This window comes from Poecilia mexicana, unplaced genomic scaffold (assembly GCF_051168715.1).
Source record: "Poecilia mexicana isolate PSO_F unplaced genomic scaffold, ASM5116871v1 scaffold_9, whole genome shotgun sequence".
Classification (NCBI taxonomy): Eukaryota; Metazoa; Chordata; class Actinopteri; order Cyprinodontiformes; family Poeciliidae; genus Poecilia; species Poecilia mexicana.
Window position 1 is genome coordinate 22221039 of NW_028263378.1, and position 17029 is coordinate 22238067.

Here is a 17029-nt window from a genome sequence, read left to right on the forward strand (position 1 = left end):
CAGAACCCTCACTACCCCCATTATACACACACACACACACACACATGGGCACAAGCACACACATAGTGTCCCAACTACACTGAGGCCTTGACAGACACTTTGATTTATGTCTGGCCACCAACAAAAAAAGAGAACAAAATCAATTGGCTATTACCGCACTTAGCACCGGGCTGTCACCACCTGGGAGTAGGGTGTTGAAAATAAAAGACAGAGTCCATACAGCATGTCTATACCACTCCATATACTCATTCCCACCGGGGGAGACAGATCAGTGCTCAATCTCCATATACACAGCCTCCAAACTGACTCTGCGTAACAGTTGTACTCAGTGGGTGGGGGGTTCGGCTGTAGCCCGGAGGTCAGGAGAACTGGCTTGGGACTTCAGTGTTGACGGTCGGAGTTGCCAGACAAGCTAGAAAACGGTGGCTGGAAGTAGTAGTAACCACAAAAAAAAAAAAAAAAAAAAAAAAAACGAACAAGGCTCCAAGTTTCATCTGGCCAGCTGAGGAGTCAAGAGGCTGTGGTGTGACATTTGCAGGTCTCTGTGACTTTAACTAGGAGACGCACTGATGTCAGAATTTAAAGCTGGAAAATGTCGATTTTTGCTACCCTCAATTTAAAATTTTTAAGAACTTCAACATATGAAGCTAAAAGAACAGCAGTGTTTGCTAGCCCTATGGTTGTGAGCAGTCACTAATTATCCATTTTAGAAGCAGCGGTGAGGTCACCCCATTTAGCTTCTTTCAGGATTCCAAGTTCTCACTCTTCTTAAGTAAGACGTAAGCTTTTCCTCTACTTTTGGAGTACCAGAGTGTAAAGTCTACATACACATAATTGCAGATGACGGTATTTGTTCCCAACTGGTCGGGGCTGTCTGACCCAGGCGACCCTATGTAATAAGCAGAACGAATATTTGAAAATCAGGAACACTTCTTAAAAGCAACCCTGACCCACACCTCAGTCTCAATCTAAGCTCTAAACAGCAATAAAAGAAGGCAACAACTGGTTTACAGGAAGAGTTATCAGGATTAGTAAGATTACTAGATGGAAACATCACTCTTTATAAATATGCTAAAGACCGTGAATATTCACCTTAACTCTGAGATATCCACACTGGCATTGTAAATGAGAGCTAGTTCTCTGTCATCTTACCTGGCTAAATTAAGGTTAAAGAAATAAATGGTTGACATCTCAAAAGGATAATACAGAGTCACTTTCTTCTGCTTTGTTCATCCTCCCTGTTGGCTTCTGCAAGTATTGCTCTCTCTCGCTGTCCTGCAGCCTGAATAAATCACTGAACTGTCATAAAAGATACCAATGCTTTTTACATAGCTTATATATACTTGTCTATTCTTCCTCTGACTTCATTTTAAACACCACAGTAAGACCGAGAGCAGCTAACTTGGAGTCTTCATCCCTCAGTAACAGCCTCCATGACAAAGGCTGCCAGTGCAACCCAGTCGAGCTTAAAAATGGTGCTTCTGCCTATTGGAAAACATTTGAATTTGAGTTACCAAGTGACCAGTCACCAGTCAGTGTTGCTCAAGCCAAGTATCAGAAAATTCCAGTCATTTTGTGGCGCGTTGCGTTTAATCAGAACAGTGTCGATCTAAAGCATGGTGCTGTTTAAATAAATGCAAGATGAAATTTTTAATGTTACTAAATCCTGTTTGTGCGAAAACTTTAGAAATTGTTTTATCAATTTTCACGTTGGCTTTTAATCCTCTCAGCGTTAAGGACCAAAACTGGATTGTACTCTTGTGCAACTTATTTTTATTGCAAGCTATGATGTAATATATATTTAGCTGTGATAAGGTTACCTGAAGCACGCTCTGATAATGTTAACTGCACCCCTTCACCTTGCCTTGACCCTGATGTCCTACACATTTAAAATTGTCCTTCTCTATTCAGGCCTTTCATTCCCAGTGGAAGCTATTCTCGACATGCATCATGCAAGCAAGGATATTTTTATGGTAAGACTTTATGGAGCAGGATGTAAGGAGGTAGGGGGTTGAAGCATCGAAGGAGGATAGATATACGATTTTGTTACACTGCAGGATTCAGACACAGAGGAACACTGCTAGACACAAAGAAGCGAATTAAAGAAAAGAAGCAAGAGAGAGTGAAACAAAGTTGCAAACTGCGACGGCTATTTGCTCCCTCGCTGCACAGGCGCTCCAAATGCAGCGCAGTTGTCGGCTCGTCCCTCACGACTAGCAAAGAAGCCGTGTCTGACCCAACAACTGCGTGTCTGCCAAAAGGAATGCAGGCCAGGGTCAGTGGCTGAGGCCTCAAGCCTCTGAGGGGCTATTCTGAGAGCAAGAGCTCATCGCTTGTTCTAACCCTATACTCCCGTCTTGTGACTGTGGTCAAAAATGGGCCCATGCGCTCACTGATACTCAAACACACACACACATATGCGCACAAAGACATTCAGAGGAGACAAAACTTCAGAAAACAGAAGGGTGGGAACAAGCAGAAGCATCACGTATTTTTCATATAACATTCTTGACACCGGGGCCTATGCTTAGATGGGTGTGGGTTTCGATGCAAAAGACATTTGCTGCAAGGGTGTTGTGAAAGCAGGAAAAACTGTAGTAGCTCGGTCACAATGTGCAAATTGTCTCTGCGTCCGTCTTCGATTCCAAGTTCCAGCCCACTGACCATATGCCGTAATCACAGTGTATTTAGCTTTATCTTTAGAGAGCTGGCATTCATGACTCTTCTTTATGACACTTTAAACTTTAACTGCCTGGGTCTTTCTGCTTCAACTCCACTTTAACGGCTGCTACCCAAGGGAGCTGAGGAGCTTATGAGACAGAACTGAAGAAAGCTCTGATCACCCATGTTGGCAGCAGCAGCAGCAGCAGCAGCAAAGCACAGACCAGCCGTCCTGAAACAGCCATGCAGCCGGTGAGATACAGTGAAGGCGAGAGCAGTGAGGTTATAATTAAGCATAAATGCAACACCACATATTTATATCAAGCTATTAACACATTTACACCTGGTGATGTCATCTCGGCCCATCCTGTCTACGCTTTTCAGTGGCTCGCAAAAGGTATTCGCACCCCCTTGAACTTTTTCACAATTTGCAACATTACAATTCTGTTAGAATTGCGCAAATCTACTCACCCACCTTTACTGCGATATTACATGCCATTACGTGTTTAGCACTTTAGCAAAGGTAGAAAAATCCATGAAGTTTCCTTTATGGATGAGTGCCAAGAAGAAATTATTGTTGAAACAAAGTAATGAAAAATCTCCTTTAGAGTTTGATGGGAGCCACGTAGGGGTCACAGCAAACATCTGGATGAAGGTGCTCTAGACAGATGAGGCGACATGTAAGCTCTTCACCCTAATGTCAAATACTAAAACACGATGTTGGCAGAATAATGCTGTGGGAATGCTTCTCTATATGTGAAACATAGACTAGCTCTTAAAAGTAAGGGTTAGGGTTAGAGTGCAAAACACTTGAAACTATTGCAAAGATTCACATTTCAATTCTTCAGATTAAAGGAAAGTGCTTTGGGCAGAAGACCTGAAAATGAAATCTTTTGCCCTGCATACATTGCTGTGTGCTGATGCACGGCAGTGACAGCACTATGCTGTGGGAATCCCCAGACAGGGAGCCTAATTTGAGTTGCTAAGAAGACGATGATAAGCAGTGAGTTATACTTGAAGAACATCCATTATAGGTTTCAAAAGACTTGAGGTGGAGGTTCCCCTTGCAGCAAAACAACCCTAACCATACAAGCCAGGGAACCAAACGGTTCAGCTCAAGGCATATTCATGTGTTAATTTGGCTCAATCAAAGCTCAGACCTGAATCCAATTATAAACTCACGGGAAGAAATAAAACGTAGTGATCCGTCCAATGACCGAGCTTGATCCGCTTTGCCAAGAGGAACAGGCAAGTGTTTTGTTCTCTGGATGTCAAGAACTGGTAGATTCATACCGCAAAAATACTTCCAGCTGAATCAAAACACATTTCTAGACATCATTTTCCCTTCACTTCTTTCCATTTCATAATCATTTGCTACTTTGTGTGTACATATCATGAAAAATCTCATTACATACATTGAAGTTAGTGGTTGTAATTTGTCAAAATGTGAAAAAATTCCTTTTACGACCAATTATATGTTTTAGGATAGATTTATTATCCATAATCAGTATCTGATACTGAAGCATCTCTTTGTTAAATCTTCTGTTTCATTAGTCGCCAGCTCTGGTTCATGTGGCCACCCATTAATAATCCCAGTGGTTTGGAAAGAATAGGCACACAAACTTATAATCACATTTAAGAGCTCCGGGATCACGGATCCACACAAATAGCAGCACTTAACCAGACACAGATGTGTGCAGCAGAACCTCGTATCCTCTATTCTCCTGCATGGCAACACTTAGAAACTCAGTCATAAGTAAATCCTAGAACAATAACGGGGGTTCATGTTCGTAGAAGTTGTGCAACACATAACCCAGAGAGACACCTGTTGGGACACTCAGACTCCCACAAGCCCAAGATAGTCTGTCATCTTAGGTGCTTGCTCACGTGAGTTCCCAGGGGGGTTGGGGCTGAGCCGCCCTCCAGCAGGACTTTTATGGATATGTTTACGAGCACTTCGTCGTAGTCCCCTGTTTTAGGACGGGCTGAGCCAAGCTGAGCTGAGCAGGAGGGGAGGTGGGACAGGATTGATGGCAGGCGGGACAGAGCGGCCCTGTCTGGGCGTCTAGGTCATACGCCGTGGCCTCTGCTTTCTCCGGTTTCAGCTCAGGTTGCCGTTTCATGTGGACTCTCCAACAGGGGGACACTAACTGTCAACATAGCTCCCCTGCGAATGCCATAGGTCAGTGCGCACATGTGCTCGCTGTGAGTGGGGCTCGCGATGGATCAAGTAGAGAGAGCACCCCGCTGTGCGAATGAGCCCAATAAATAAGAGTTAAATATGCCGCTCCGCCAGAGTCCGATCCCGGTCAAACACACTGGAGCTGTCCGAGCCAAGCCGTCGATGTTACAAAAACAGGAATGTTTTAATTTAAATACAGGGTGAGATTTCAGCAACCAAAAAAAATAAAAATAAATAAAAATGGCTGCTTTCTTAGGTCTTGTGTTATTTTGTGCAACCACAGCTATGTTAAAGGCCAGATGAGGCCCTGACCCTGCAGACCAAGGAATCATTAAGGGCTCATAAAGGGCTTTGCGCCAAGCCTCCACTCAATAGGCCTGCATCCACATGGAGCCGATGCAGCTGATTAATTAGTCAAGCAATCAATACGCTGCACCCTGATTTCCCTGACTATTTTGTCCACGTACCACAGCAGTTACTGCACATATACCAAATATCTACGCGCGCTCCGGCAGACACACGAACACCGTGTGCAGGAAAGCATACATATGGACCAACAAATGCACAAAGAAGCAATCACACACTTGTCTACAAAATGATAATGAGATCGGAAAACAAAGAAAAACACTTTGAATTGGGGATAAGAAGCGACAAAGGGAGAAAAAGCTGTGGGAATAAGTATGAAAGTTCTCACCTTCAAAGCAGTGAGAGCAGTCTGACTGTCAGTCAGGAGAGGGAGGTGCCATTTGAAGGATCAGTCATCCTTGACAGTGCTGTCATGGAGAGCCTTAATTAGCCAGGATTACTTCCTCACTTAATGAAGCATGCGCTTCTTCGTCTCGGCCCGAATACCACTCGCTCCTCTTCCTATTTGCCTTCCCCCAGGTTTTCTCCTCTGTCTGTCTCCCTCACTCATTCGCCGTTGCTCGTCCCTGTTCTCTGGGCTTCTCTTCAGGCAGGCTCCTTAAATCACTGTTCATACTGGAGACTTCTCACATCCCGTATCATAGATGCTCTGTCACTTTCACTAACCTAAGTGGGTGTGTGTTCATTCCCCCTTCAGAGTCCTCCTTGAACAGACACACACTCAATTCCTGCTCAATTGCAGCTCACATTTTGACAGATTCTCTTTTTTTCCCTTCTTCTCAAAATGTGCCACTTTCCAAACAAAACCCTCTGGTCAGTTTAGTATATCATCTGGTTGGAGGACCACGCTCACCATCTGATGAGACCACCGTGTCGGTTCTCTAAAAGCCAGTGTGACTCTTCTTTAACCAAAGATATGGATAACAGTTGCAACTTGGATACGAATGAAGATGTTTTTATTAACCAGTACACTAAATGGTAGCTTATGACTATGAAATGTAAGGAAGATTTTCCAATTATTTTTGGAAAAAGGAAAAAAAAAAAAAAAAAAAGACATGAAAAGTGTGATGTGCGTTGCTCTCAATCCCCTTTCACTCTGACACCACTGAATAAAATCTGGTGCAGTTGGCCGTCTTCTGATCAGTGAGTAGAATCATCTGGTCCATCCGTGTCCAAGAACATCAGTAAACCAACAACGCTGTGGAGACCAAGACGCACAGCAGACAGGTCAGAGGATATTTGTGGACAAGCTTGAAGCAGTGTTAAGCTGTGAACATCTCACAGAGCACTGTTCAATCTATCATCTAATAATGGAAAGAGCTGGTGGCAAACACACACTATACATCACGCTGAACACAACATCCCCATGGTGACCCGCAGTGTAAAGCTATGAGGTTGCATTTCCCCAGCAGGCGATCGGAGCTGACGACGAGATGGAGAGAGCTGAATACATGGCCATCCTGGAAGAAAACCTGCTGGAAGTCACAAAAGTAGACTGACCTTCCAACCGGCAGCTGACCCTAAACGTAGAGCCAGCTACTATAAAATGACTTAAATCAGATAATATTAGAGTTAGAATGGTACAAAGTCCAGAGATTAATTTATGGGAACAATTGAACATTCATGTTTACATGTGCAAAACTAAAACCTAAATGAAAATCAGACTCCGGTTAAAGCTGTTCTGGATATACCACAGCTGTGCTTCTTCAAGATAAATTTCACAGATGTGAGTTCTACTTACTAATTAGGTTAATTCTGGAATTAATTATTTGCTCTGAGTTTTATGTGGGCTGTCAGAGTACAAAATGCCAGACTAGAAATGGTTTTCAGATATTTTGATTATTTTTTTAGGTTTGTCCTTTAAAAAAAAAATTGCACACATTTCTTTTCTCCTCACCTCCTAACAGAACTTTTGTTCTGTCACATATAATTTAACAAAATATGCTCATGTCTGTAGTTTGTGCTAAATTATATATTTAAAAAAAAAAAAAAAACTTTAGGGGCCATCTAAAGATCCTGCCTGTAAAATAGGATCTTCCATATGAGCTTTGCAAATGTGCAAAGCTAAAAATTGGAACATGACAGAACGGATGGGCCACAAAAGGCCTGGCCATTAAGGAACAGAGACGTTGTGGAAAGGATCAAGAGAGAAGGAGGAGTGAAGGTGAGGTACAGGTTTGAAGGAGCAAAGAGAGCAATTTGCCGCCACAGCGCACACAATGTCCCCTCCATGCCTGTGGGCCACGTGAAGACTGCTCCTTCAATTACACTTCACACTGGCCAGGGTGAAAGAGACAGAGAGACAGAGGAGGAAAGAGATGAAGGAGGGAGACAGAGACAAATAAGGTCAAAGAAAAGCTGCGATCTAGACAACATGTTAGGGAGGCATCAGACAAAAGCATGAAAGCGGCCACCTAAAAGGCGGGCACGTATAAAAATTGTCTATTAATCCTGTGAGACAATAAAAGGGACTGAAGACTGAAATAAACATGTATTCAGAAAACATCCTGGAAATAACTTTAAAGGGTTTTCAAAAAGCTTTTGCGAGCTTTGAGCAGCATGCCGTTTTCTTCTCTCCGCCAATAGAAAAGTATTTTAGTCATGATCCTGGCTGTAGAAGCAATGTGAAGAATTCCACAATGACAAAAACCCTCGAATAAAATCAATCAACGAAAAAAAAAAGAAAAAAAAAAAAACACAAAAAAAAAACCCATTCTGTTTCTGATAGGCAAACATCCCTCCTCATATTTCCTGTTTGAGCTTCCTCTATTATTTCCCATCTTCCCTCCAGAGGGTATTTAGACTAGAGTTTGAACAGGTGAAAACTGTAGTTTCAACTGAATAAGTGCTCAATAAATCCCTTTTATCACCAGGATGGCTGTAAAATAACATTCACCTTAGGCTACGATAAAAAATAAATAAATATGATGAGCACAGATGACAACAGTTAAATTTGAGGTGCACTTTATGTATTTGCAAACAAAGTTGATGACAATGACACACACTGAATAAAAGTTTGTGCAAAACTCTATTAAAGGGACAGTTCGGGATTTAGGAGTTCAAATCTAAGAAGCAACTGATATCTTTTCCTGTGGTGAACGTTTCTCTTGGCGTCATGTTTCAGACAGTCACTGCAATTTCCCCTGTTAAAGTACTATAATATTTTCTTTCAAAAACCTTTAAACAACCATTATATGTGCAGTTATTTACATTGAAAATGAAGATAAACAAAATAAAACGTCGGATTTGATGCACCACCAATGTGGAAGATGCACTACGATTGCAACATCCTCGTTTAACCCGAGTCATTACCTCAAAGAAAAATAAGGCAACATCTGATCAAATAGTCTTCTTTTAAACTGCTGTCATATTTTTCAGCGTTTTTTGTGCTGCTTTAGTTTTCTCTCATTTAATCTTAGTTCTGGTGATTTGATCAAAGTGACTTTCTGTGTTTGAAAGAACTTTGTTTTTCACACGCATAAAAACATTATCTGCCGTTTTAGCAAATGGAAACACCTAAATATCAAGCAATTTAAAAAAAAAAAAAAAAAAAATGCCTCGCCAATTAAAATGCTGCTGCTCATGCTAAGCTTTGTTTCTGCTGCATACTTTTCTTGAAATAAAGGGCTCCAGGTGAGGAGGACTTTCACTACATATTAGAGAGGAAAACAGGCTCACCTGGGCCGCCAACAGGAACTTTCCGCGGGCCAGATGATACGCTGAAGAGATCACAGCGTTACAGGCAAAGTGGCTAAAACAGATGAAACCGAAAGAGCAGCAGAGAGAGAGAGTGACAAGGGGGCAGCTTGTAATACAGGGTGAGGGGGGCGGGGGGGGCACAGACGTGACGGAGGCTCACTTCCACTTTTTCAAGCCTTTCGATCAAGCCGCTCAAACGTGCCCACCAGGCAAGAGCCGGATTCTGGAGAAGGAGGGAGGTGGAGTATCTGGAGGAATTGAAGGATGGAGGTGGAGGTCTGGGAGTGCTGGGGAGGGTGAGAAGTGCCTGTATCAATCCGTCACTGACTGACAGCTGACTCCTGCGCCTCGCTGTGGCCACGGGCAACTGACCAGAACTCGGGCGAAGCCGGCCAGCTGTTTGCGGGGATCCATCTCTTCGCCTCCAACACGTTCAAACACATATAGACCGTGATGGAGAGAAATTTTCCATCCAACAATAGCTATATCCCTACCACCGCCTCCCTGCCTCCCCCTGCCTCCTCGGTCTGTCTGTGACATCCTACAAGTCAATCAATCAACCTCAGCGAGCTGGCATGAAAGCGCTGCATTTATACAGAGCACACCCTGCCTGTCATACTTGCTCAAGTATTTTTATTTAAACTGACCTTCAAACCAATCCACTTTTCTCCCCCTGTAACGCCTCAGGTATTTGCAACAGCGCAGGAGCTCTCAGACAGATAGGAACAGTAGAGAAGAACATCTGGTGTCTTTCAGTTCCACCCTCAGCAGCTTTCACCTGAACTCTTGGTATTTGAAAACCTTTATCGCTTGCAGGCCCTCAGAAAATCAAATGATTGTTTCATCTGTATCCACGCGTACATGTGTGTTAGCTCATCCTCAGACTTACTAAAAATCCTCTGCAAATCACTATATGATATACCAGAGGAACTCGTATATCTATGATTCTCTTTTTGGGGGGGTGAAACACATAATCTTATTAATCACAATGAACCGATTACTGAAATAATCATCAACTAATTTAGTAATTGATTAGTTATCAACTGGTGTATGTACTCTACAAAGACCGCTGAAAGAACAACACACTCGGAGGAGTGATTAACCCTAAACCGTGCAGAAAATGTTTGCATTTAAGATGAAAAAAGAAAACCTTGTCTGTAAATATATTCTGCTCAAAACTAAGTGGCATAGTTTTAAGCTTCACCTGATTCAAATTCTGTAAAAAAAAAAAAAATTCTGTTAAGCCACTTTTTGCTATGCAATTATAAATCAGATAGTAAAAAAAAAATAATCAACAGATAAGTCAAGCAAGAAGGTCTGAGCATTTCACATGTCTTTAAAAGATTTCTTAAGCAGCAGATGTATCCTTTGCTACAAATAATCGAGCAAGCACAAAAAGAACGCTACGTTATTGCATTTCTGTCAGAATAAAGTTTTTCTAATTTCAAAAAATGAATTATTTATTTGCATACTTTAATGTATTTCTAATAGTAAAAAAAGGCTTAAACAGTTCAATGAAAAATCAGCAAAATTTGCCAATGTTTTTTTTTTACCCAATTAATCGACAGAATAATCAATTACTAAAATAATTGTCAGTTGCAGCCATGTTTGTCATTACAATTGTTTTAAAATGTTCTACTTTGTCTGTTCTTTGTCAGACGTAAAATGATAGAGATTTGCAATCAATCTCATTCTCTGATACATTTAATTACGTGTTGAGGACAAATTTGAGGCATTTTACATATATTATCAATTATTATTTTATATATATTATCAATTCAGTCCATCTTCTATGTCCCTGGTGAGGAAAGGCATCCACACAATTTGGGCTGTTATTGGTAAAAGAAAAAAATAACGTGGAAATCTGTGAACCATTATCAAGCATGTGAAGAGGAGAGCCACTTCTGAAAGAGGAGAGAGTTGTAGTTCCTCCCCAAGCCATGTAAAGGACACAGGGAACCTGAGTAAGAAGGTGCTCCGATCAGGTGAGACAAAAAAAGAATGAACTATTTGGACTGCAAGCCAAATGGTAAATGTGACAGAAAAGCAACACTGAGCATCACCATGAGGACAACGTCCCACGCAGCGGTGGTCCCATCATGCTAGGAGTGTGTGTGGTTCATGGTTGTTACTGAAGGAAAAGTTACAGGTATATTGCACAACACTGGATGCGCTTCAAGTTGGAGGATTACCAGTAAACACTGAAATATTAACTGTTCACTCCATGCTCCGCTCGGTGTTGAACTCTGTGTCGAGTTTTTGTCTTTATAAAATTGTTTTGTTCCACAGCCACACATACCCTATGCAGCACACGCTGTCCCATCCCTCAAAGCGCACCTCAGTTCTAAAATTAGAGAGGGACTTCTGTCAGGTTTTTCCAACTTTCATCTCCGTTTTCAATCTAGCAACCTTTCTCCCCCAACAGTACCTCCCTTCATCATCTCACTGAAAGTCTCCCCTCCACCAGACTCAGCCCAACGTCTGACAGTATCTCAGCAGGAGGGCACAGCCCTGATGGATGCCACAGATGGGCTTTTCCCTTAGAGCTCCCGGCCGCAGCTCAGTGTGTTCCCTCCAGGGTCAGAAGCCAGGGCTCCCCATGAAATGAATGTTGTAACAGGAAACAAAAAGAGGGCCCCAGTCCTCACCAAGAGGCAAAGTTCCCTCTTGAGTCTCATCTTCCATGCTAGGAATTGGGGGGGTAGGTCAAAGAAAGAGAGAGATGGAGAGAGAGAGCGAGAGAAGGGTGTTGCCAGGTTAAAAGTTTGTCGGTCACAGAAAAGAAGGACCACTACTTAATGAGGAAAAAACAAGTGGGATATTTAGAGAAAGAGTTTTATTTGCCTGAAAAGGAGCATGGTTTTAGTGTATCAAGTGTATCTAACCATAGAAGGAGAATATTAAGTTGTTAACAGCTTTACTCAAGCCGAACCCCGCCTCCCTGAAGGTGTCGCAGCTTAAAAACAAAACACCAAGCAAGATGTTGCTTCTATGAAGTGCAAAAAACGTAAAGTTAAATTTTGAGATATCAGCAAATAGCGCAAGACTAGAGTAGTAGGAGAACGTATCAGAGTGAGGAAAAGTGGCCATTATGTCCAGCATAAGCATCCAGCAGCAATCTAATCTAAGCCCCTCTGACAATAAGGTTTGTAAAACAAGGAAAGCGTTTTACAACACTTTCCTTGTTTTACAACTGGATAAATGCAGTCATACAGGCAAACTGTATTTATCCAGTTTGCCTGCATGACAAACTGGATAAATCTGATTCTATATAATTCATTTCACCACACAAGCATTACTGAAAAGTATTAATGATCATCAGAAAGTAAAAATGTATAAATATATATTTTTAATTAGTTTTAATTAGTTTTAAAATCCATTTGGATTGATTTTTTTATATTTTCACCTTACATGTCAGTGCAGCAGTCACACAGACGATTAGCCTGTCGGACAGGCCGACACCATCTGAGTAAATCCTTCTGAAAATAAATGTGTATTAAAAACCTTTTTCTGCCCTAAGTGGTCATACGTAGAGTACATATTGTATATTCTAGAACAAGGCAAGGCTCTGATTTAGTCAAATCTCTTCAAACTAATCACAAGAGCATCAGCCATGGTGACAGTGATACTGTACAAAGATATCAAGTGGGCACAGGATGCGGCGGAAATGGTGGGCAAGTATACGAGTATAAGGAGTTTATCTGGCAGGCCCGTCCCTGTGGATGACCTCTGGTGAGTCAGACTAGAGCAAAGCTAGAAATTCAAGGAGGAAATAAAAACAGCAGCCACATACACGACTAAGGTTTACTTAACAAATGTTCTCCGACTTATTCCAGAATCCCCTCCCCTCTTCTTTATGTGGAGTTAGTCACTTATTAATCAAAGAGAGGCTGCTTCTGGCATCAAATATCGTCACAGCTTGGAGGCCCAACAGAACCTTTTGAGTGTTTCAACCCAGCAGCAGTGTTTGGCACCTTGGAAACGAGAAAAGGTTGGGCAGACAAATCCAGAAGCTGCGAGTATAAAAAAGCCAGCATGCTTTTAATGCCAAAATGGTTTATAGCACCCTTACATAAAGCTGTGTTAGACTTAATATATTATTTGAAACTCTTTTGATACAAGGGTACTATAATAACCCTGTATAACAGAACCAGTTGGGGGGGGGGGGGTTGGTGCCCACCTCCTGTGGTTTAATGGGTGAGAGGAGGGGGACAGATTGGACAGGTCAACACAGAGACGGACATGAACGGCTAACCATACACCCACACACTCATACCTAAGTATTACCCACTGAGCCTAACATGCATATCTTTCTGCTGTTGCTTATTTATTTATTCAGAAATGATAGAGCTATGCAAACACATGCATCCTAAACACACTTCCCACCTTCACTCTCTCTCACTCATTGGATTCAGTTGGCTGTGTGCATACACGGTCATCTGCAAGCATGCGAGTGCGAGTGTGTTCTGTGCAGGCGCGTGTCTGCATTAAGTTGAGATAAGCTGATCCCAGTTAGATTGCAGCCTGTTGGAGCTGAGAGTTGCAGCAGGCAGCGTAGCCATGCAGCCTCTGGCTATCCACTAAATTAAAGGCCTAATGCACAATCCTTCGTGCAAGCTGACAAACTAATGAAATGGAGAAGTGGGGGGCCCCCAGGAGGATTGGCCGGCAGATGAAGACGCCTGCGATGAGGGATTCAACCCAGGAGCGAACCTCCCCACCTTGTCTCCCCTCCTACATTTCTCTATCCCTCTCCCCAGTTTTGTGCTCATTCTCTCAGTTATTCACCATCTGCCTCTCACTTTCCCTCGCTCTGCACAAAGCAAAAGATGTCAACAGCATGTCTAAGCGCTCGAGAAAAGGTGCAAAACAGTTCTGCAGTATCTAGTTCTAAGAGTATTTCACATGATTCTTGATGTGTGTGTGCATAATTATGAGGAGTTCAGACTTTTTTTTTTTGGCTGTGTTTTGTTTGTTCCTACCTAACATGACGGTCCCCGCAGACGACTTAACAGACTTAACCCACTAACCTTGGAAGAGGTGCTTTGTCTATAAATAACTGCCACCAATTAAAGCTGTTTTTCTGAGTCCTCCCCACTGAGCAGGGCACCGCAGCGTCCCTGACGACTTGTCTCCGGAGCAGTTCAGCAAAGGAGCCACCACCCTGTTAATTAGAGCTGCTATCATTTACCTGCCCCTGTCTTGGTGCAGAGCCATATTATCTCTTACACATAGGCAAAAAAAGGTATCGGCGCATATGAATGCAAAGCAAGTGTGTTTCCACAAAAAAAAGCAAAAAAAAAAAAAAAAAGAAAAATCCATGATATCCCTAAGCAATGGAAACAAAATTATTTGCACTAGTTAAGCTTTTCTCTGTTTTATCACAACGCAGCCACACGTTTTTCTGTATTTCATTTGGCTTTTATGTGATAAACCAACACAAAGTGGTGCATAATTGTATTCAGCCCACCTCAGTCAATACTTTGCAGAATCACCTTTCAACGTAATTAGAGTTGAAAGTAAACGGTAAATGGATTTTGCATATCTAGATACTTAGATTTCTGTCCATTCTTCAATGTTGACCAGCTTCCCTGTCCCTGATGAAAAAAGCTCAATGTGCCACCATTATGTTGCATCGTGGGCATGGTGTGTTCAGTGTGAGGTTACACCACACACACACACACACACACGCACACACACCCCCCCCCACACACACACACACACACACACAGTTTCACTGTTTCAGCGCATAGATCAAAAACTTCAGCAATTGTTTCATTTCACTTTCTTTCACATGCTTGCTAAAAAACTTTGAGGAAAACTGCAAACAGTAACAGAGCTGGCTTTCTTTCAACATTGACTTTCTGTTCTTCATTCATCTATAAAACCGCAATTGCAGAGTGCATGATCAATGACTTTCCTGTCAACAGATTCTCCCACCTGAGCAGTGGCTCTCTGCAGCTCCTACAAAGTTACCATAGATCTGTTGCCTGCAACTCTGATTAACTGACTGCAGGTCTGCAGTTGTATCTTAGTCTTTTCATTTTTGGATGATGGATTGAAGGGTGTTTTGTGAGCTGGATTTATATTTAGATTAGATTATCTACATGTGAACTCCGTTTTATGATTAAGTGTCCTCTGATAGAAACTCAGCGCATGGGGTTTTATTTTGGGGTATCAGTTTAAAAGAGGTCGCTGAATACATGTAAAAGAATTATTTTTCCTCCACCTTCACAAGCATTAGCAACTTTTTATGTGTCAGTCCTATAAAAATCACACTAAAATATATTAAAGTCTGTGGTTGTAGCACTGTAAATTCCAGTAATTTGGCACTTTCACTCACTGCTGAGGAAGAAAACCAGTCGTTTCCTCCCGTTTTTCATTGGTTTTTGTAAAAAACTGTGAAATTGGACATGCATATTAAAAGAACAATGAATGAGAGGGAAAAAAAGGGAGGAAAGCAGTGCGATAGCTGCAGCAGGAAATGAGCTGAATTACTCTTTAATTGCCATCGCTATCAATTAGAAGTCTCGGAAATCTGTTGTGGTTTGGGTCTTTTCCTCCGCCTCCTCCGCCACAGTTTGTTGTTCTTATGAAGCTATCTATTAACATCTTAATTGCCGCCTGGTTGTCTCTGTTGTGCCGTTGCAATTCCAGCAAGTCTGACTTCTAGCTCTGAAAGCCAGCTGTCTTTAAACTGGATAGTAGGAACTCTTTGGACTGGATCTCTGGCACAAGCTGCAAAACATCCACTCTCCAGATGTGCATGGTGTTGTTACCATGAATTATTGGAATTAAGTTATGCTTAAAGAGAGATTGTTTGTTTTTGGCACAGGGTCTTTTTTTTTTTTTTTTAAACCTTTCTGAAAGGTATTGTGTTTCAATTCACCTCTGCTTGTGCATTTTTCAGTGTCATGGGTGTGAAATTGCTCAGTCAGATGCTGATGATTAAGTGGGCGAAATGTAATGATGCTATCTAGCCTATAAGTGGCTAGGCCCATGGTTGATCAAAGGTTAACACCACTTCACCTTTAAGACAGGTTCCATTAGCAATTATATTGGGTTAACACTAGAGCTTGTGCAATATCTGTGTGTAAATGTGTGTTGTTGCGCCGTTTTTTTTATTTCCTCCCTAAATTGGTGCGTATCTTTTCCAAAAAATTATAGATGTGTTTGGATAACTGAGCCAAGGCCTGAGGAATATTGTGTGTTTGTCATAAACACCCAGAGACAGGAAACAGCCAGAATGTGTCAGTCAAACCCTATCCATCTATCAGCATCTACTAACCAGCCTGCAGTCAGTGGTGTTGTGCTAAATGGCATTTTTACACATTAATGCATTGGATTACACTGAGGGATGGAGGGAAAGCTGTGGCAGCTGCACAATAGGCTCCGCTCCCCCAAACAACACGCACAACACCCGGGAACACACACAACGCTAATAGCCCTGCCTTTGACATTTGAAGTAACATTATTATAGAACTCATTTGGTCCACAGACGCCCCAGGCGGGAGGCTCTGTTCATCAGGTAGGCCAGGGCTGCAAGAGACCGGGGGTTGAGAGGTGGGGAAGGGTTTGGGGCGGGGGGGGGTGACACGCAGGGAAGGGGGCATGAAGCAAGGGGTGGATGTCAGAGCCTCTGGGTTTGACATTCTCAGCACAACAGACAGCAAAGACGAATGCTGGGTAGCCTACCGTCTGCGCACGCATGACTTAACCCATTCCTGCAAACGACCATATTCAATTCCATACGTGACCTTTCAAAAAAAAAGAAAAAAAAAAGAAAGCTGAGGTTTTCTTCTCTGTACTCCTTTGGACCCTGTGTGGACCAGGCTTTTAGAGCAGTTACAGCAGGAAAGAGGCCTTAGCAGCAACTATAACCAGACAATGTAAAAACTGGCAACAGGTTGGTTGTTTATGGATCAGGGTCAAGGTTGCTTTGTTGTTTCTAGTCTTTAACTTTTTGTCAGTGATGAAGGTGAACCTCAACCTCAACTCTTTTGGACAGATTCCCGTCTAGTGGATCCAACTGTCTTTTTATCAGTTCTTTACTTAATGAAGTAGAGCACAGCTGCCACCAATTTGTTTTTTTTTAGTAAAGATGATGTGTTTTTTATGTAC